This window comes from Ciconia boyciana, chromosome 1 (genome assembly GCF_034638445.1).
Source record: "Ciconia boyciana chromosome 1, ASM3463844v1, whole genome shotgun sequence".
Taxonomy (NCBI): domain Eukaryota; kingdom Metazoa; phylum Chordata; class Aves; order Ciconiiformes; family Ciconiidae; genus Ciconia; species Ciconia boyciana.
This window is the reverse complement of record NC_132934.1, coordinates 196,100,355-196,123,119: the sequence shown is the minus strand read 5'-3', so window position 1 is coordinate 196,123,119 and position 22,765 is coordinate 196,100,355. Positions and strand designations below refer to the sequence as shown.

General features: G+C 44.8%; 1 long non-coding RNA gene across 4 annotated transcripts in view; it reads left to right on the top strand.

Annotated features, from left to right (window-relative positions):
- Nucleotides 1-22,765, top strand: part of LOC140646453 (uncharacterized) — a 62,940-nt gene that overhangs the window by 1,717 nt on the left and 38,458 nt on the right. For 2 of the 4 annotated variants that reach the window (XR_012040439.1, XR_012040440.1), the window contains exon 2: nucleotides 5,661-5,742. This is a non-coding gene — a long non-coding RNA (uncharacterized lncRNA). Of the gene's footprint in view, nucleotides 1-132; nucleotides 175-5,660; nucleotides 5,743-9,889; nucleotides 17,876-22,765 lie in introns of those variants that run through there. The other 2 variants (XR_012040441.1, XR_012040443.1) reach the window with 2 other exon arrangements.

Below are 22,765 nucleotides of genomic sequence, written 5' to 3'. Positions count from 1 at the left end.
AGGTTGTATCTCACAATAAGGTTCTCAGAAATGTTAACTGACATAAGTGAAAGAGCAGGGATTGAAACTAAAAGCTCAGTATGCCTCTTAAACAACACAGCATGTATGAATGTGTCACTCTTACATCTACAGATCTTGCTTCCCTCAAAATCATGTGGAGATTCTTATGCCTTTGTGAGTATTTTAGAACTGGGGCCAAAATCGTGATGAATTCATAACAGCTGCAACTCTGTCTTCCCCTTTTTCCAGATTTCTTCAAACTTGCCTGCCCATGACATCAATTCCTGCTGGTTTTTCACATTCCCAAAAACATAGATGCTGTGCAGACCTTACAGAGCTCAACACTTCTTGGGGAGAGCAGATCATAAGCAGCCCGCTCCCAACACTGCCATAATATCCCTTCCCACAAGACTATATACCTCTTATCACATTAGGCAACGCATTAGCTGCTTTGTCTGAGTATCGTATCCCCCAGATAGGAAATTGTGACACACAGAAAGTTGGTTGTTTAGTCATAATCTCTGTTTGTTTGGTTTGGGATTCTTTTTCCCCATCCCTTTTTTTAGTAATGCTTGTGTTGAGTGGAGCTGCTTCCTAGTGGCAGAGGGTACCCATACTACCGCTGACCTCCCTTTGAAAAGTAGTTGCTCAACATCAGAGCAATACCAGTGTCACCCTAGTTGGACCCCTCAGAGGGAAAGTTGGGTAAGCATTGGTCTACACAGTTTGACGAGATCTGCTAAGTGACCGAGTCGGCAGGAAGAGAACCACATCTCCAGGTTCCTAGCCCTGCACGCTAGGTATATGTAAGGATCATAGGATAATCCAGGTTTGAAGGGACCTCAGGAGGTCATCTAGGCCAGCCAGACAATCAGAAGTTCATAAACTTGTTAAAAAAGGCAAAAGAATGGTAGCCATGAGTGTGAAATTTCATAGCCTTTCCTATTGCCGCAGTCAGACAAACTCCAGCAAATCTGGCTGGAGTGATGCAAAAAAATACAGCTTCCCTGACTATCTATTCTGCCTCCTTACTGAAGTTTCCTGCCTCCACAACAGTCCCTGGATTGGAAAACACTAATGTTTCTAATTCATTTTAATACAAAATGTGACATCAAAGTCATCTTTATCAGCAGTTTAAGCAATTTGCTGGACCTTGTATTGAAGTAGCTGGGACTAGTGTTTCATTCCACCAACTCTGCTGTGAGGCAGTAATCTCGGGCAAAGAGAAGGTAAGAAATTGCTGGGAGGAGGTCTGACACCTTAAGCCACTGAAGCTTGTTCTACTATGAGTATATTCTCATGGCTTACATCTTTTTATTTTTCGATAGAGTCTATAAACCTAGCAGTTCTGGATAAGACATGATGTTGGTGGGTGTCGGAGGCTGTGGTTAGGCAGGCTCCAGCTGTGTTGGTGGAGGAGAGCATTACTCACAGCCAGACCCCAGAGACTTATCATGCCCCTTTCCAGCAATCTGCGAATCTGCCAGCAGAGCTGATTGTGTGCCCTTTCTCTCTGATTTATTCTAGTCAGTTCAATCAGAAGCTGATATAAATTAATGTAACTCTTTTGCCGTGAACATTTGATTTGGTTCAAAAGTGTCTCTTCAGCTAGAGTAATTGCAGACGCTGTCAGATAAGTTTAAAGCTATCCACTCACAGGGTCTGTGTCAGATTAACAAAACTGGTTTCTGAATTGATTTGGTTATCATTACATAAATTCCATAGACTGTGTCTAACTCAGATGGCTGGCACAGGCTTTTAGCACAAAGTAGCAGAGAGCTTCATTTGTAACCTCCTCCCACACACAAAGTTCTGCAGGAGAAGGTTGAAAACGTACGAGATGTCTATGAATTATGAACTGCCCTTTGCTTTTGTCTTCCCTTCCCCTTGCAATTACATTTAACTAGACTACAGGAATTATTGTGCCTTCATAATAATCTTTAATGCTCACATGCAAACATAACTCTTTACCAAAGGTCTTACAGGCTACTTTCAGAAATGCTGTAATAATGGAAGGTGAAAAACAACAGGGAAGCAATAGGGAAAAGAAGGTGCATGGTACATATTCATGGGCATTAACCTTCCAAGGGAAGTTATAGAATCACAGAATTATTAAGGTTGGAAAAGACCTCTAAGGTCATCTAGTCCAACCGTCAACCCAACACCTCCATGCCTACTAAACCATGTCCCGAAGTGCCACATCTACATGTTTTTTTAACTCCTCCAGGGATGGTGACTCCACCACCTCTTGGGGCAGCCTATTCCAATGCTTCACCACCCTTTCAGTAAAGAAATTTTTCCTAACATCCAATCTAAACCTCTCCTGACACAACTTGAGGCCATTTCCTCTCATCCTATCGCTTGTTACTTGGGAGAAGAGACCGACCCCCACCTCGCTACAGCCTCCTTTCAGGTAGTTGTAGAGAGCAATAAGGTCTCCCCTCAGCCTCCTTTTCTCCAGGCTAAACAACCCCAGCTCCCTCAGCTGCTCCTCACAAGACTTGTGCTCCAGACCCTTCACCAGCTTCGTTGCCCTTCTCTGGACACGCTCCAGCACCTCAAGGTCTCTCTTGTAGTGAGGGGCCCAACACTGAACACAGGATTCGAGGTGCAGCCTCACCAGTGCTGAGTACAGGGGACGATCACTTCCCTACTCCTGCTGGCCACACTATTTCTGATACAAGCCAGGATGCCATTGGCCTTCTTGGCCACCTGGGCACACTGCCGGCTCATACTCAGCCGGCTGTCAACCAACACCCCCAGGTCCTTTTCCGCCAGGCAGCTTTCCAGCCACTCTTCCCCAAGCCTGTAGCGTTGCATGGGGTTGTTGTGACCCAAGTGCAGGACCCAGCACTTGGCCTTGTTGAACCTCATACAATTGGCCCCAGCCCATTGATCCAGCCTGTCCACGTCCCTCTGTAGAGCCTTCCTACCCTCGAGCAGATCAACACTCCCGCACAACTTGGTGTCCTCTGCAAACTTACTGAGGGTGCACTTGATCCCCTCGTCCAGATCATTGATAAAGATATTAAACAGAACTGGCCTTAACACAGAGCCCTGGGGAACACCACTTGTAACCAGCCACCAACTGGATTTAACTCCCTTCACCACAACTGTCTGGGCTTGGCCATCCAGCCAATTTTTTACCCAGCAAAGAGTACACCCGCCTAAGCCATGAGCCGCCAGCTCTCCAGGAGAATGCTGTGGGAGATAGTGTCAAAGGCTTTACTAAAGTTCAGGTAGATAACATCTACAGCCTTTCCCTCATCCACTAGACAGGTCACCTGGTCACAGAAGGAGATCAGGTTGGTCAAGCAGGACCTGCCTTTCATGAACCCATGCTGGCTGGGCCTGATCCCCTGGTTGGCCTGCACATGTTTGTTGAGTGCACTCAAGATGAACTGCTCCATAATTTTCCCCGGTACCGAGGTCAGGCTGACAGGCCTGTAGTTCCCCGGATCCTCCTTCTGGCCCTTCTTGTAGATGGGTGTCACATTGGCAAGCCTCCAGTCGTCTGGGACCTCCCGTGTTAACCAGGACTGCTGATAAATGATGGAGAGTGGCTTGGCAAGCTCCTCTGCCAGCTCCCTCAGTACCCTCGGGTGGATCCTATCCAGCCCCATAGACTTGTGAGTGTCCAAGTGGCGTAGCAGGTTGTTAACTGCTTCCTCCTGGGTTATGGGGGGTTTATTTTGCTCCCCATCCCTGTCTTCCAGCTCAAGGGCTGACTACCCTGGGCATAACTGGTCTGACTATTAAAGACTGAAGCAAAGAAGGCATTAAGTACATCAGCCTTTTCCTCATCCTTGGTGGCAATGTTCCCCCCCCGCATCCAATAAAGGAGGGAGATTCTCCTTGGCTCTCTTTTTGTTGTTAATGTATTTGTAAAAACATTTTTTATTATTTCTTACAACAGTGGCCAAATTGAGTTCTAGCTGGGCTTTTGCCTTTCTAATTTCTCTCTGGATGACTTGACGAGATCCCTGTACTCTTCTTGAGTTGCCTGCCCCTTCTTCCAAAAGTGGCAAGCTCTCTTTTTTTTCCTGAGTCCCAGCAAAACCTCCCTGTTCAGCAAGGCTGGTCGTCTTCCCTGCCGGTTCATCTTACGGCACATGGGGACGCCTGCTCCTGTGCCTTTAAGACTTCCTTCTTGAAGAATGCCCAGCCTTCCTGGACGGACCCCTTTGCCCTTCAGGACTGCCTCCCTAGGGACTCTCTCAACCCATGTCCTGAATAGGTCAAAGTCTGCCCTCCAGAAGTCCATGGTAGTGGTCTTGCTCACCCCCCTCCTTACTTCGCCACTAATTGAGAACTCTATCATATCATGGTTGCTAAGCCCAAGATGGCCTCCAACCACCACATCTCCCACCAGTCGTTCTCTGTTTGTAAACAGCAGGTCAAGCGAGGCACCTCCCCTGGTAGGCTCACTTCCCAGCTGTGTCAGGAAGTTATCTTCCACACATTCCAGGAACTTCCTAGACTGTTTCCTCTCTGCTGTGTTGTATTTCCAGCAGACATCTGGTAAGTTGAAGTCCCGCACGAGAACAAGGGCTAGCAATTGTGAGACTCTTGCCAGCTGCTTTTAGAATCCTTCATCTGCCTCTTCATCCTGGATGGGTGGTCTGTAACAGACACCCAGCAGGATATCTGCCTTGTCGGCCTTCCCCCTCATCGTTAGCCCATAAGCACTCAACCTTATAATCACAATCACTGAGTTCTACACAATTGAAACACTCCCTAGCATACAGAGCCACCTCAGCGCCTCTCCTTCCTTGCCTGTCCCTTCTGAAGAGCTTATAGCCATCCATTGCAGCACTCCAGTCATGAGAGTCATCCCACCATGTTTCTGTGATGGTGACTAAGTCATAGCTATCCTGCTGCACAATGGCTTCCAGCTCCTCCTGTTTGTTGCCCATGCCACGTGCATTGGTGTAGATGCACTTGAGCTGGGCTATTGTTTTCACTCCCAACATTGGCATGCCACCCTTAGGCTCCTCTCTAGTGAGCCTGGTTACATCCCCTTCCCCCTTCAAACCTAGTTTAAAGCCTTCTTGATGAGCCCTGCCAACTCATGAGCAAGAATCCTTTTCCCCCTTTGAGATAGCTGAACTCCATCCGTCGCCAGCAGGCCTGGTGCCGTGTAAACGTCCCCATGATCAAAAAAAACAAAGTTTAACCGATGGCACCAGCTTCCGAGCCACGTGTTGAGCAGGTGAGTTTCCCTGTTCCTTTCAGTGTTCTTTCCTGCCACTGATGGGATTGAGGAAAACACTGCCTGTGCTCCTGATCCCTCAACCAATCGCCCCAGTGCCCTGAAGTCCCTTTTGATCGCTTCTGGACTTCTCTACGTGACCTCATTATTGCCAACCTGCATAACCAATAGCGGGTAATAATCAGAGGACCGTACCAGACCAGGAGGTTTCCCAGTAACGTCTCTAACCCGGGCCCCAGGGAGACAGCAGACTTCCCTGTGGGATGGGTCTGGTCAGCATATTGGGCCCTCTGTTCCCCTCAGAAGGGAATGTTATGCACAACTCAGTCAAGGCATCAGTAGACACACACTGTTAATTTTCATACACACATAGTAATTGTTCTTCTGCATAGATATTTTGATGGTATGATATTTATTAGTATGACACATCCACCAATTTCTCTCCTAGGAAAGAACCTCAGAGTCTGAACCTTGAGAAATTGTGATGGAGTGGCAACACAAAAGGATTTAGTCAAGATCTTTCACACAAGGTACATCTGAAAATGCTGTGAATTGTTAATGGAGAACAGTTCAAGGGAAAGCAGTTTATTTTCAAATGAGATTTCAGTTAAGCCAGAAAGTGAGAGTAGAATGGACACAGGTGTTTGTATTTATCTGGTCAAATGTAGACGTCTGTCTTGTAGACCTTTGCCTCTGACTTAGCTTTCCTCTAAGTTTTTTCGTGGTAGAGAGAGAAATAGGTATTCAGGAATACAATTCCCAATTCCCGCTTTGACCAAGGTGGACTGTGTCCTAAATGTGTTTAATTTTTTCCAGTGCTGATAGCAGACTTAGAGCCGTAGAGAAAGCTGTCGTGGCAGTTATGACTAGGTTGGTTAAAATGATGAAGAACAAGCTAATGCCAGATTACTAGAAAATACAAGTAGAAAAGAAGACAGATCTTTGAGATGGGTTGAAGCAAGCCCACAGTAGGTTGAAAAAAACAGTTGTTCTGCTTTGAGTCTGTGGACAGAAATTAGAAGAATTAACATAAACTAGGATATTGTGTTTCTTTTCTGTTTATACTTAACATGCAGAAGCATTATGCATGTGTTGGAGCATTACTTTTTGGAGAAGGAATAAGAAAGTAGCTTACAGTAGTCAAAACAAAGAGAGAGGAAGACTTGGACAGAAACCTCAGAGAAAGTACAGTCAGGCTCAGGGAGGTGTATGTCAGCAACTGTTAAGTGAAAACCAGGACAGGGAAAGAAAAGTTTATTCACATCATCTCAGTCCTGTGGCAGACCACTAGACAGTATCAAGTGGCAAAGTTCCCTTAATCTGTCTGCTAGGGTTGACAACTGAGAGGAGATCTCCCGTGATGCACAATTAAGCAAAAAAATGTCTGGCAGTATAACTATTTCATGGTAGGATGGGAATTTTAGGCTGGTTAGCTACAGATGTGACACTTCTGGAGTGCACACTGTGTCCCACTGCAGTAGTTTTGAACCTCGTTGGCCAATTTCAACTACATTTGCAAAAGGGTGGAGGCCTTAATGGTAACCGAGTTCCTTTTAGTTTCGTAGTAAGTAGCATAGTAGTAAGGGCTCAGCTTGTGCCCCTGCTGAGCACAAGGTAGGCAGAACTTAGCTGTTAAAGATTTCATCTGGCGACAAGCTGCCCAGTCTGCATGCATAAAAATGACCAACAGCTCCACGCTTAGTGCTACTTGCAGCACCTACTTCTGTGCACAGTTGCAATACCATGTATGACCCATAGGCAGCTGTTTTATTGAAGTGATGAGCGCTAAGTGGAAATGGATACAAAACCATAGGATACTAGGCTTTGATAGTTTGAACCAGTTACATCAGTTGAGCCTATTCACTGAGGCACAGCCATTAAATCATGCTGGTATATATTATTCTCCTTCCCCTGTAGATATTTCTCTGACTTAAAAGTGGCAGTTTCAAATAAGGGAGCTGTTGGGCAGCTTTTTGCACACACTGTTTAGATGCCCAAACCACTAAAATAAACAAAGCACAGTCTAATATATATTAATGGCTTGCCCAGCATTTTTGATTTCTTAGGCATGTTAGTTCCAGTTCTGCAGTATGAGATATTAGAAGATGAATTGGCTTTAACAATCCACTCATGTAAACACATTCATCCAGAACAGAAGATAGCTACATTTAAAGAGCATTCTTTAATGTATTGGTAATCCTTTCCAGGACTGTCTCAAACAGTCCTTTCAATAGTGCTGTGATCAACGGCAATGAAGGTTGAAAGTTATGTTGGAGAAGGATGCACTGAAAATTTGTGTTCTGGTGTGTGCCTCTATCAAGATTCTACAGGGCAGGAGTGCAGGAGGTAAGCATACCGGAGGCCATGCATCTGCATTGGAAGAGCAACTTCTGTCATTTATCAATAACTTCTTAAATACCCATCACGGAATGTGTAAAAAGTTCTGAGTAGGTAAGAGCAATGTAGTAAATGGCAAGATGTAATTACAGATGAAAGTTTAGCCAAAGTTCCTAACTGAAAACTTAAAAAAAAACGTTTAAGGAGAGCAATAAAGTTAAATAAGACATGCTGGTGAACGTTATGAAGAACCTCTTTTCCCTTTCTGGTCCCCTAATGTGATTACTATAGGGAACATGCAGTGGTTTCCATGTGAACAACTTAATCTGGTTCATATTTTGAGAGTAAAATTGGGAATCTTTTTTTAACTTCAAAATTTGGACTGTATTTGGACGATGTGCATTTTGTTGATGTTCATTTATCTAATAAATGAGAAACATGATTGTGTCAGTAGAGGGTCAGTGGCACAAAGAACAGTTATCTTGTAAAAGAACAGACATTGGTATCACAGCTTTGGTTAAACATATTTTAAATTATTATAACATCACATTCACATTCTTGGGGGGAATATTCACTGCCTACGTTTGACTGTCTAGCTTAGATGCCTAAATTAGGAGGCTTGTCTCCCTGGATGCCTTGCATAGTTGAAGGAGTGAGAGAGGCTCCTCCAGAGAGCAATTCCGACTATCTTAGTTAGGCTTCTGCTCTGAATTATCATCTGGAGGAGCCTCTTCAACTTTGAATGCCATTCTGTGCTATTCTTTGCATCTTTTCCTTGGCAACAAAACTGACTTAACTGGTCTCCACCCCTCAACACTTGTTCTTGCCCTCTGCTTTTGAGTATCACTCTGTCGCTTGTACTAGCACAGCTGTTGATGTGGTGGCACTGTCAACTAGGTTGGTGAAATCATCTGGGTTAAAAGGAACCCTGAGGAAGAAGGTGTTACTGTTAACCTGGATCGCGTCTCTGATCTGGTTTATCGCATGACCTTGTAAACAGTTAAACCTGCATGCCTGAGGAAGTGATGAGCTTTAGCAAGAGACGGAAGTGAGTTGTTGAACTCAGGGAGCTGTTTGCCAAGTGTGCCACCAAGAAAAAGATACATTCAACTTCGGGATGTAAGTTAAGGAGATTGAGTCTTGTATCTAAGCATTGTTCTGTTCAAGTACATGATATTTATACCATTACAGTTTCACAGATATCATGGAAGTTTATTATGGTTTGCATCACTGTAAGAAAGAGATAATCTAGCCTTATATCTCTGTTATCCACCTAAAAATGATCATAATTTAAACAAAATAACTTAAAGGATTTACAGATGTACCATGAAAAGGTATGCTAAACTTTATAAATAAGCCTAAAAGCATGGTGTTGCCACTAACGTAGAGCAAATGCAATCAAGTTTGAGTAGCTTAAGAAGTTCCGCACCAAGAGCTGCTAATGTTTCAATGGACACACTGGATGCAATTTACCTGACTTTAATGGTTAACAGTGCAGATATCTGCAGATGAGCTAGTTGCCTTAGATTCTTTTCAAAATCATTGGAAAATCTGGCATTTTAGATGGTGCTTCATATGAACTGTATGAGATATTAATATTAGATATGAAGTATCTGCATTTGGCCAGCTGAATCTCACCCACAGGCTATGCAGCTGCTCCTTGTACATAGAGAAATGCAGACTACAACAAGCTAGGTTCAGTTGCCTTGTGTACTAACCTCTAAAACCACTCACACTCAGCTGCGCACGTGATGGACTAAAACTTCATTTTCTGATCATTAAAAGCCATTCCAGTTCAGAGAGATTTGGTGCCACTAGTGACCACCAGTAGGACACTTTTCCAGTCTCTGGCAGTTAAGATATTTCATGTTGTTACAGAATTAACCATCCTGTTTTAAAACAGTATTCTTTTAAAACAAGCGTGTATTAGGAATCCTGGCCACAAACCCAATGAGGTAAGAGAACTGTTAATAGTTTTTAATAGTTATTAATTTTTACACGGCATCTTGTGCTGCTTTTTAAAATTCAGTAGTCATCAGGTAGGCTTCTTAATAACCTGTGAAGAGATTGTTTAAATGTATTTATCTGTGACCTTCCATAGCTTGACCTGGCTAATTGCTTCTTTTAGATGAAGTACTCACCTCTTTCTGGTCCTTCTCCATGAAAGTAAGAATGAAAACATTCCTAAAGAATTGAGTAAGGAAGAAGCTAAAATCCACAAGGAAGCATAACTGAAGCTAAACGTCTATATGCTAACCTGGAGCCAAACCTATATATGCTGTTGTCTCCTTGTGTGCATTTCCTCATTCAAATAATTTTTCATATCACCTTTAAAAAAGGGGGGGGGGAGGGGAGAAGTGTTGTGTTTAATTTTCATGCTTCATGCATTTTTAAATGTAATTAAGTTACAAAATGAGCCTGTAACTTCAGGCTCATTGTTTAAAAAATTGTTTTTAAAAAATCATACACAAAATATTGTTTAACCCCAGCAGGCAGCTCAGCCCCCCCCAGCCACTTGCTCACTCCCCGTCCAGTGCAGTGGGATGGGGGGGAGAATCAGAAGGGTAAAAGTGTGAAAACTCGGAGTTGAGATAAAGACAGTTTAATAGGTAAAGCAAAAGCAAGCAAATCAAAACAAGGAATTAATTCACTCCTTCCCCTCGGCAGGCAGGTGTTCAGCCATCTCCAGGAAAGCAGGGCTCCATCACACGTAACGGTTACTTGGGAAGACAAACGCCATCATTCCGAACGTCCCCCCCTTCCTCCTCCTTCCCCCAGCTTTATATGCTGAGCATGACGCCATATGGTATGGGATAGCCCTTTGGTCAGTTGGGGTCAGCTGTCCCAGCTCTGTCCCCTCCGAGCTTCTTGTGCACCCCCAGCCCACTCACTGGTGGGGTGGGGTGAGAAGCAGAAAAGGCCTTGACTCTGTGTAAGCACTGCTCAGCAATAACGAAAACATCCCTGTGTTATCAACACTGTTTCCAGCACAAATCCGAAACATAGCCCCATACTAGCACTGTGAAGAAATATAACTGTCCCAGCCAGAACCAGTACAGAGCCTTAACTCTTCACATCCTTTTACAGTGGAGAAGTACATGTATGATGAGGGTACTTGTGCATAAGAAGGTATAAGATTAGGGTTTCCATAATTGCAGGTTACAAAAGAAGAACAAAGGTTATTAAAAAAAAATTGTTCCAAAAGCACAGCAGAATAGTAGTCTACAGCTTTCTCAAGATGGGGAAGGTGATCCTGTGCTGTTTCTCCTGGTCACCTTTGCCATTTGTATTCTGGGTTTCTGTTTTGCTGAGATACCAAAAAAATCCCCCTCCTACTCAGACAGTCCTTGGGACCTTTCTACGTTACGAAAGCAGCCTCCAGCACACTGCTCAGTGCAGTGCTGGCTGATATGGGCGGACTCCCTGTGCCATTATTTGCAAGTGGCTCCAAAGAGTGTATCCACACAAGAGAGGGAACAATTTTCCATCCCAAGGCTCAGTGGTGCACGCTGGCTCACACCCAAGCTGCTTAGGGCTACTACAGACTGCTCTGTCCACGCCACGTAGCCCTGTACTCTGGATCTCATACGTGCTCCTTGTGGTGTGCCCCCTCTGCACTTGCAAGAGTGCAGAGCCTGTGGGAATAGTGTTGAAAGACTAACATGGGTCTGAGGGAGCCAAATATAATGCTCTTGGCCTTAGTGCCATTTGGGGAGAATCCCGAGAGTGAACTACCCAAGGTCTGTGCCTTATCTTGAATGCATGGGATGTACCTAAACGGGTCCCCAAGAGAGAGCTAACAATTAAGCAGAGGGGACAACTGGGTGCTCAGGCTTGTTCCCTTGACCTCAGTGTAGGACATAGTGTAGACATGTCTTAAGTGCCCAGTTGTAGTCCTGTGGTGGAATGAGTACAATATGAACACATAAATTCATACAGATTATTTGAGTACTTATGTTAATTGTATACAGACTTTGAAAACAGAAGTGGTTAATATCATAGATCAGAAGCACCTTAGTGTTTCATACATACTGCTGAAATAAAGCCGCTTACATTCCTAGTTAGTAGCTCTACCTGCAACTCAGCAGAGCTTTGGCTGGCTCTTAGATCTAAAAATAAAATTCTCCTTCCTGAGATACCATACACTTCAGTGATATTCTCAGTAGGAATGGCATGCAAAAGTGGAATAGATTATATTAATTGTTGTGTAGAAGCTTTCCATCCATTGCACAGGAAACCTTCATTACATTCTTCATTGCACCATATGGCATCTAAGTATAATGTGATAAAATTACTAATACAGGACAATAAATAATGTTATGATTATGTGTTATGGGTGCCACCTCATACGTGCACAAGTAATTATAGTCAGAATGAATAATGGAGATTTGAGTGTTACATCTAGGAATATATTAGAAAGGACACAGTTTGTCATTAAGGATGGGAATCGTTTCATCTGACTTTATGGATTCAGTAAGTAGGTGTCCACACCAAGCCAGTCATCTGTGGCTGCATCTGTGATCAGCGGAGAGGAACAGGCACTTCAGAAGACAAATGGCCCCTGTGGTCTTAGACAAATATTTTCAGAGGAATGCATCTCAAAATCTCACACAAACAGCAACATCTTCCAGGGCGAAAAAAGAGAATACATCCAGGAAAACCTGGTCACACATTGTAACCTTTCTCAGACGAACCTCCAAGTCTGTTCTCCGCTTCAGTGAATGATCATCAGTAGTGAAACTTTTGATGTTTATTTAAGCAATTTTTGACACATTCCAGTGATGAAAGTTCCACCATTTCTCGAGGCAGTCTGTACCAATGCTTAATTTTCCTTAATCCCGGACAGTTGTCTAGTGGTTTAATGTAAATCTCCTTTGCTGCAATTTATCCCCATTGCTCATTGTTCTAATAGGCACAAACAACAGTTTATTTCATTCTTCTTTGCAACTACTTTGTACATATTTAAAGATCCCCCCCCAGTTTTCTCTGTTCTTGACATCATTTGTGTCTTGACACTGAACTGAAGTACTAGTAAAGTGGTACTACTAGGATTTACGTACAGTTAAACCTTCCCTCACCTGCCCCTTCATGGCCCCAGTAACCTCAGTGGTCCACTGACTCCATGATGGCACTGATGTATCTTGCTGCACTCACAGCTGCAATACCATAACGCTGTTAGTCTGTCACCCCTAAGCTAACTTCAGGTGAGCACTCCCAGTTCATTCTGTCCTTCCCAGTAAATTGGGGAGAGGAGGGGGTTAAGTGTTTGGTTGTTTCTGTCACTCTTTTATGGACACTAACTAGTTCACAGCTTTCAAAGGCATGATGTCCACACTCAGTGGTGAAAATTTGGGGGCTTGTTAGGCAGTGTTTACAAGTGTAATGTAGTTTTTGACTCGTATCTGCCTTTTTTTTTCACTAGCTGTGTTCACAGAGCTTCCACACTTTCTAATTTCTTTACAGGATTTATGAAGGAAATTACCTTCATAATTTCCGCAAAGCATTAAACAGAAATCCAGCCATTTTGTTTGTATGTGCTGAAATATGCTTAAGGATCTTGTGAGTTACCCTTAACACAGAACATTTCACAGGACTATACATTGCACCACAAAATTATTCTTAACATGTTAATTTAAAACATATTTTTCTTTAGATTAGTTCATAAAGAGAGAGGAAGGAAGATATTTAGCTCCAGACAGCACTTGCAATAGAAATCAGTTATTTCTGTACAGCATCTTTCCTTTGAAATATCACTAAATGATTTCCAGAGAGAGGAGGAATGTAATTTAATGATCCCTTGCACAGCTCGAACACCTTTCATCAGAGCATCTCAAAGCATTTCAGACAAGCCTGAAAGCTTGTCTGTTTTTCCCCAACTATTTCAGTTGGCCTAATAAAAGATACTATGTCTTCCTACACACCCTGTATTGTTTAGCACTCAAAGCATTATCATACTTGTTTTACAGATAACTAAAAAGGGCACAAAGAATCCATGTAGTTTTATTTCAAACAGTGAATCTAAGATGAACTCTGTGGGGTCCCGTTTTCACTGAGTCTCCAGGACTTGCAGAATACATGTTCTCAGATTACAGGCAGACATGTGGAGCGAAGTCTTCATCCCACTGACATCAGTGGCAAAATTCCCATTGATCTGAATAAGGCTGAAATTGCGTCCTAGCTTTTCTAACTGCTGCCTGCCAAATCGACTTCAGACCTGCGCATCCTTCCTGTCTTATGCGTGACCGTTAGTAATGAAGGTTCTGTGGTCCACGCCGTGTCTGCCATTATGTTCTCAAGACGTGATCAAGACAAATCTAAATGAGGAATGAGAGACCCCAGCAACAGGAGGGGTCTCTGCACAGTGAGTGTATGGTGTGTGGTTAACAGTCTCCTTGCAGTTACTGCAGATGGATCCATCTGCCTGTTATGCACGCACTCTGTGCTGACGAAAGGAGCCGAACGAAGAGCCCTTTGAATCGGCTTGCCCTGACGTCGACATGTGCTATCCTCACTCACGACTGTCCCAGGTTGCAGGTGTGCTGCCAACACCACTGCAAAGACTGTGTCAGGTCTCTGCTATCACGTCTGACCTTTTCTAATAAAAGGGCAGTCTAACCGTTTTGAGAAAATCTAGAGATCTCTTCCAGCTTCATTTTTGCCTCATTAGGACTGGGGATTTGGGCACACAGCACCAAATGCACCCAAATCAAGTGTTGTCTTAAGGAATTAGAGTCTCAAAAAATGATAGTAAGTCTATCTACTATAATGTCTGTGGAGTATGCACTATCATCAGAAGCCATATTTTACAACAGAAATATAAGCACTTTAAAATACAAATTGAAAAAAGGAACATGAAGGGAGAAAATGCCTGTGTATGCAGTGTACGGATGTCGTCTTCCGCTATTAAGGATGGCTGAATATGGTCCTGGTGAGAAAAAGAGTATTTGTTCATTCTCGCTCCCTGTATTGTCCATTTGTTCCTTGCTGCAGGGGTCTTCTGAAGCTTGATGGAGGTGCGGCCACCCAGTCTTACTATATTTTTCATGATTTTCTAGGAAAAATGCTCACTGAATCCTCTGGCTGTTGTGCTAGACTGAGAACAGAAAGCTCTTGCTCATCTGGCATTTGTTATCTGGAGCTGCCTTTCCTCTTTCATAGGTATTTCAGGTTATGGATAAGCTAGAGGAAAAAAGAGTTTTTCATACCGCCAGTTTCAATTTGAAGCTAAAGAACACCAAACAGCCGAGGTCGGAGAGTAACTCCTAGGCTCACAGAAACATTCTCATGTTGGCTGAATTAAATGTTGGTCTTTCTGTTACATCTTGTATTACGAGCTGCTTGAAAATCTTTATATCTGATCATTCTCTCATCGTGTTGGAAAACAGTATGTGGGAGTTTCTTTCCATACTAGATCTTTGTGGGTTACTTGCTAGTAAACTAATTTTACATGACTCAGATTTAAATAATAAAAAGGCTTAACTCCAGTCTGAGAAGAGTTTATTGTCCACAACTGTAGCCTAGAGACAAACTCCAGCACCTTTGGGACTCAGCTGAGGCAGCAATTAGGCAGCATTTTATTGTGATGCAGTGAGTGCGCAAAAGATGAAGCTGGACTACTCTCAAGAGCTTAGAAACAAAATTGGCTTCCTGGAGAGAGAACATAAGAAATCTGGCAACCTAAAAATATTTAAAAAGCTTAGGGCTCCCAGGGGAGGATTTCAAGCTATTGAAGTGGAAAAGACTGAGCATTTGCTAAGATTGAAAAAAAAAAGGGGGGGAGAGGAGGTTACATGAAAAACGACAAAGTGTACAGATTTTTTTTTTTTTACTGTAGCATGTTTCAAAGGTGAAAATATAATAAACCTGAAATCAATCAGTAGCACAGACTTCAATTGCGGTGTTCCAAATCAAACAGCCCTCGCTTGAAAACAGGAGTCAAAAGATTTTTTTTCATTTCAGAATTATAAGGGATTGGGGCCAAGAAACCATTAAATGAGGTGAAAGGTCTAGGCTAGAGGGCATCTTGAGCAAGTCTAATGAAGTCATGGTTGCTTCAGCAGCCACGTTCCCAAAGGGTTTTGCTGTGTCTGTCACTGCGTCTCTCTGTTCCTCCTCTGAATCTGGCTCCCTGGCCTCTGCGGTACATGCCAGAGCGTGCCGCACCAGGCACCCTACGAAGCCCCGCTCCTAGCAGCCCCACAGTGTGTAGCATCCCTGTGTCAAAACAAAGCCGTACAAAATGTGATTTATCTCACCCATCATTTGACATGTGTCTTACAGACATTTACCTGTGAGCTAGCTGTGCCTGACTCCCTGTATTGTCAGCGGGGAGCAGCAGGAGTTTACAAGGCACAATTTAGCTCAACTGGGTGTAAATTTCTATCATATGCCAAAAGTGCCTGTTTCTCTCTGACTTAAAACGGCATCCTAAAGTGAGTAACTCACAAATGGACACCTAGAGTTTAAACATCTACATTTGCTCAATGAACTCTACCCACACAACTAGCATTATGCCGGTGCAGACTATATATTAGAGGTTTCTCTGCCGTGTTCAGGCTATGCCTTCACACACCCTGCATCTAGGACTAAGACGAATTAGCTGAAACAGTTTAGCTTATGGCCCAACAGTAAAGGGCTGGAGGGTGCAGAGTATTTACCTTATTGTAGCCTTTTCTCTTTCTTGCCACCGTTCCTCTGCATTACGCTGACAGCCCTGTCCACATCACTGCTCCAGCCAGGTTTGGGGGCTGAGGGGCAGCTATCTGTAAGGAGGGAGGGATGGGGGACACCACAGGACGGGAGCAGAGGAGGCTGGTGGAGGGAAGGAGGCACGCAGAGGGAGTGCCAGCATGCCTTATGTGCTGTGGTAAGTAATAGCAGCCCAGTCTGTATCTCAGGCATCACGCAGGGCAGTGCAGTTCGCAGTCCTGAGCTCTGCATGTGTAATGCAGCTGAGGGATAGACCATCCGGGTTCTCCACCTGGGTCCTGGAGCATGAGAACCTGGGGCTGTGCTGCAGGTAGGAGGTGTGCCACGTGTTATGGCTCTGGCATGAAATAAACCCTGCCACACACATCCTGACTGTGCCTAGTATTACCGCTCTGCCTCAGTCGTACAGCTCCACTCACGTGATTTCATATGGCAGTGGCAAGCCCATCAAATGACAAAAGAAACCCCAAAGGATCTCTGAAGGATTCCTGCACCAAGGGGCAGAGCCAGACGATTGATCAGAGTGGAAGGTCTTGCTCTGCTCTTCTGTACCTGAGTAAACTTCATCTGCACAAACTTTTGATGTCTCTGTTGACTTTGACAGAGCTATGCTAGTAGGCAAAACTAGTCAATGGTTTTTAAATAGTCCCCTGAGGAGTACCCATTCTGTGCTGAACGTATTCAGTTCCTTCTCATAGTCCCAAGGCTTCCCTTTCATGTATTTAATGTCATAGGCTTCCCATTCGGTTGTTCTGTTGCTAGTTTGGAGGTTTCTATGCTTTCTGACTGCGATTTGCAGGGCAGACAAGGTTTGTTGCTATTATCTTTAATGCAGCAGTGTTAAGGGCCTGGTATCAGCAAGCTGCCCAGTATTGCAGGCTTTTGTTGAGCCCTACACAGAGTGCTGTACATATTGTAAAGCCATCCTGCTCATCCTGCTCTTGATTATTGCTAAATTGCCCAGAATCCATCTCTTTTGTTTGTCAGAAATTAGGCACCTCTGGTAAACAATAAACAGCAGGGAAAAGGACGGCATTATCCTCTCTGAATCGTACCAGCATAGCAGCCAATTTCTGGATACACCATTCATAGACCAGAAAGCAAAGCGCTGGCTGGTGTGCAAATGTAACAGCAAACACAGCGTTCCCCAGAGAGGCTGAGCTGTAATGTGCACAGACAACGTGGAGCAGTTCTGGATGAGCAGAGGACATGCGTATCTCAGCATGCTGCAGATGACCATGGCTCTGGTATTGCGTGGTGCGAGCCAGATATATATTTAAGGCATTTCCTGCTTCAGTAGTGTCTGCTAGGAATATGATACACATTTTCTGTACGTCCAAAAGACCTAGTGTAAATGCAGTCACGTCTGCGGGAGAGGGGGAATCGGACCCTATGCCCAGGACCGGCGTGGAAACGCTCCCCAGCCACTGCCGTGTCAGTGATGAGGAGCACTGCATGCTGCATGGCACCCGCTGGTGCTGAAGAGGGGACAGCACTGAGGACCTGCTCCAATACACCCATCCCGGACTTGACCAGTTAACCTGCTTTGTGCTGGAGATCCTCTTGCTTTGCTACACTGATGCAGAAGAGAAAGCATGGTGGAGGTCAGGTTCAGCGGTACGTGGGAATGCACAGGCTGGGCTGTGAAGGGAGGTGGGTATACCTTAAGCAAGCTGTGTCGCTGACAGCGGCAATCTGCAGCCTCAGAGTCAGGGCCTCACGGTAGGAATCCAGAGCCACGTGCCCCTCTACAGTGCACCCTTTGTTGCTGGAAGAACATCCACAGACAAAGCACATTTTGCAGCAAGGCTTGAAAGAAGCAGGTATAATCCGTTGTCACATTGCTAGGTGACAAGAAAATAAATGTTTTTATGTCTACCAAGATGTGACTAGCTTGTCAGTTATGTAACCCACTCGTTCATGCTTTGTCATGATCTACGAGTAGTTTTTATGACAACAGACCTTACACAGCTTCTTGGCCTTTGGAAACACAAAGGATCTGGGCTGTATTGCACTAAACATGATGCATACCTATAGAAAGGTCGGAGAGTCTTCCGTGAGCTCTGCTTGTGGCCATACATTTGGTGTTCCCAGATTAGCCCAAATCTGCAATATGCAGTGATTTAAAAACAAGCAGACTCTTTCAGAAGTCTTTTTTTTATTTTAAAGTTGTGTATTTAATAAACAGTTCACCCAAAACGCAGCTTATTTTATAGTAGAGACATGATAAGGGACCAGACGTGCAAAGTGTCGGGTCAGAAAGGGTTAGTTTAGGGCATGCATCACACACTTTAGAAACACCAGTAGCACTTTGTACTTTTGTTGAGATGTGCTTTGACCATCTCAAAGTGTCCTACAAACTGAAGTAGCAGTTGTGCCTCTGCCGTAAGAGATATCAGTATTACTCCCATTACAGATAGGAAAATTAAAAACAAAAGGGGGAGGGATTCGTCTCTTGTCAGTGGTAGAGCTGGGATTGGATTCACTTGTCCTGTTTTTTTGCTCTAAGCACCAGCGTTGTTTCTTAGGTGTTATCTCAGCCAACCCTTAGCTGATGAACAGTGGGGCAGGAAGCAAAGTAAACTCTAATGAGGCCAATGTTCATCTCAAAGTAGGTCGATACTAATGGAACTCAAGTAGCTGCCTTGAAGTTACTACAGGTTGACACCTTAATAAAGTCAGGAAGATCAAGACCTGTGTATTTTGGGGAGGAAAGAGGTCCTATGGGCAAAACTCACACAAACAAAAACCAGACTGTAGCTGGAGGACTAACTTCTGATTATGGTATAGATTTATCTGCTCTTCATGGCATAACTGAGTTTGAAAAATGGCATTACTTTGCTTGTTTTACAGTTATTTCATTTTGTACCTGGAAACCCCAGCTAAAATGAACCTGTTGTTTGCCAGGTGCTCTGTAGACACAGTGAATGTTGCAGGGTCCCGTGACATTCCCGAGCAGCAAATACAATAAACCTAGGCAAGGAGATGGCAGAGGCAAGGGGACTTGCCTCAAGATGCAGAAATGAGATGACACTGCATGAAACACAGCTCAGGTCTCTGGATCCCCAGACACCATCTGCCTCTCTGCAGACATCTACATGGACAGACTTGCTTTCAGAATTGCAGGTTCCAGGGCACAGAGTAGAGGGAGAAGAAACCAAATAAGACCCCTTCCTGGGAGGAGAGGAGCCCAGATAAAGTCTTTTGAGTGCCATTCTGGTGAGGAACTGCTTTTCTAGCTTCTGTCATGTGATCCTGTTGCAGGAGCAACTTCTTCGGAGCATCCTTCTTGGCTTCCTCTCTGCCAGTCCCCTTGTCCTCTGCTCCCCCTGCTCCTGGGCAGAGGCTGATGCCGTCTGGACATGCCTTGTGGAAATGAGCTTCTCTCTGGGATGGAGGACTGCACGCTCCCTTTGGAGAAAGAGAGGGCTGTGATTATTGCTCCCAGAAGAACTGGAATAGCTATTAACCCACAGCAAGAAAATGTTATTTTTGGGCAAAAGGGAGCTGTAATGTTTTCCTGTTACAGTAGTTGGCAGCATTTCTCTATAGCCCAAACAGTTCTTTCTTAATGGGATGTAAGTTTACTAGAGGGAGAGAAGTATATGAAAAATTTTGGAATTCAAACAAAATATACTGAGTGTAAGATAGTTCTAAACCCTGGGAGCCCAATAGCGACTGAGTGAAAGAACAGCAGAGCGGGACCCAGAACCAGGAGCCTGAGCCAAGGGGATACTGGCGGCTAGGTGCAGAGAAGTGTTGTATGTACTGTGATTTTCAAAGCATAGGCTATTTGGAATACATACAATAAGGACATCACTTGCAGCTTTTTCTGGGTTCATCCAGATGTTTCAACTTACTAAATTTGAGTGATGGCATGGGGAAATGGGAACCAAATGAGTTAGCTGAGACAACTGCACTTGGAAGCTGAGGTAGCTGAGTGAGCTGATCAAAGACATGGAGGTGCATTTCATGGAAATACATAATAAGAAAGTTAGGTAGCAACCTGCCTCTCCTACAGAACTGATTATAAGCCATCCTGTGACCCTGATTTTCCTCTCCCATTAACATCTTGTCTCTAATCCTCCTTTGCTTCAGGGGAAGGTAACTGGAGAGGTTGCTGTGGGTTAACCCTGGCAGAACTTGTCTTACCATGTAGCTTCATCTTACAGTGGCCGCACAAACCTGACACACAAGGGAGGAACGAGCTCTCGTTCAGGGAATGCCGGGGGGGCCTCTTGTCCAGTCGGTTGCCAGTGTTTGCCTCCATTTTCCCTTATTGGTGTGAGCGCTAGGTCCTCTTCTCCACAGCTCCCCATGCAGCTGCAGCACTGGCACTTCACCAGGCTCCCTCCCCAAAGCCGGGCACCTACCACAAATACACGCTCCCACCAGGAACAGCCATCAGCCGTAAACGACAAGGAAAACCACTTGATTTGGGGCATCGTTTTGTTCCTTGGAGAGAGCGTTGCCCATGTTGTAGCACCGGTGGCTGATACAGCCAGGGTATAAGCTGCTGTTGTAGCTATAACCATAGTGCAGCAGGTGTTAAACCTAGTGCATGTGTTGCACTGAACACATTGGAAGGCTGGGTGCATAGCTGGATGGTAAAATGGTAAACACCTTAGGCCTAAATACCACAGGAAACCCCCTCACTTGCATGTACATCAGATGTGTTTTCCTCGTGGCACCATTCTTTAACAGATGGTTGTTAAACCCCTTTTCTCTGTGTTCAAAGGAGCAGAGGAATGTTGCATCCCATCCCAAGGCAGCTGCCTGCCCTGACCCCCCATGGCATTCGGGGAGGTTTGCAGAGTACCGCAGAAGCCCACTGCACAGCCCTCATCGACTCCCGCCAGCTGGGTCCACGCTGCTGTCGGAAAGGCCAGTCTTGCGCTTTCCATCTCAGCACGCCCCACCGTCTCCGTGTGCCAGCCTCAGCATCCTCCCGGCCACTCGGCCAGTCAGTTCAGCAAACCGAGCCGACTGAAAATTAACCCTACCAAAGGGGATAAAAAAAGAGGAGGGGAGGATTGCAGCGAGACCAATCGTCCCCCGGCGCCGCTGACCCTACAGCCAAAGGAGCACAAGTGTCAGCAGAGGGGAGAGAGCTGCCTTTTGGCAGGAGCCCAGCTGAAGGTCAGCCTAGGCCAGTTGTGAAACTGCACATTCGCTCAGCCCCCGAGCTGCCGAGGGAGCTGGTGTGCTGGCCGCCAGCCGGCCGCCCGAGCCCTCCAAACCTCGCCCTGGCAAGCTTCGCTGTGGTGTGTGCTAGGGAACCGGTAACACCTTTAATGGATCGAGATACGTCTGCAATTCATGTCTGAGACCTTGGAGAGTTAATGCCCATTTTCCCAAGCAAGAAAGGAGCAGAGTCTTACTGCAGGTGCACTGCAAACCCCCCGGGAGGGTGATTTAATGTTATCCCTTGAGAGTAAGTGCCTCGGGGCAGAGCTGGGTCTTCTTCTGCTCCAAAGCGGGAGGCATAAATAGTTAACAGAAGAACAAAAGAGGACAGCTATGCCACAGTTTACACCAGGGAAATTGAGAACACAAATTAACCTTATGGCTTGCCATCTGAAGGATGACACAAAATTTTGGACGTTGTTCCAGTAGTGTTGCAGCAGTGATGGTGTCAGGCTGTAAGCAAGGCAGAATTTGTAGGAAGAGATAAGGTCTTTTACTAGAGCAGCTGACCACGTTGTAGCAAGCAGACACCCTTGCAGACACATAAGCCCTTCTTCAGGCCTGTTTCAGATTTGAAGAACTTGTGTCTCTGAAAGCACTTTTTGCCTAGGAAATAGGTTGGTCTAATAAACATCTTTTCCACTGATCTTGCCCCACTGCTGATTTAAGGGTACTCTTCAGGCAAAAGTTTCAGCTTTTTGCAAATGAAGCTGTTTTCAGCTGGGCATCCTATTCCTGATTCTGGAAATTCAGTTCTCACCCTTGAACGTTAACTCGTAGATCCACATCGTTAAAGGCACGTCAGAGGCAGGAGTGCAGTGCTGCCAGTTACACACGGAATTAATTCTTCTCCCGTCTCTCCCCCCTACCAGGCACGGCCACACGCCATCTAGTGAAGTAACAAAAAACGCTGCCTGACATACCGTGCACATGTAGGCTACATTTATCATATTAAGCCATGAAACGATGCCTACTGGAGAGCAGGCTATTTGTTTGAAACTCAAGTTATTTGTTTTAAAGTAGCTATCCTAAGGAAAGGGCCTTTCCCAGCCTTTGTTGTTATGTAAACTGGGGCACTTATCGACCACTACTGTGATGAGATAGAAACAAGCGAAAGACAAAATTTACAGAAAAATTGCTTAATACATGTTCAATAACCTTGAAGGGGCCTGTAGGGTAGCTGTTGCCTAAAATACTTCCTGGCTAAAGGTAGTCGCTGTTATAAAAGTAACTTTATCACAGTGTAACGTCGGCGCAGAAGTGAACCGGACTCCTTGCACCCGCGAGCCAGATTCCTCCCATTGGTAAGGCTGCAGCCTG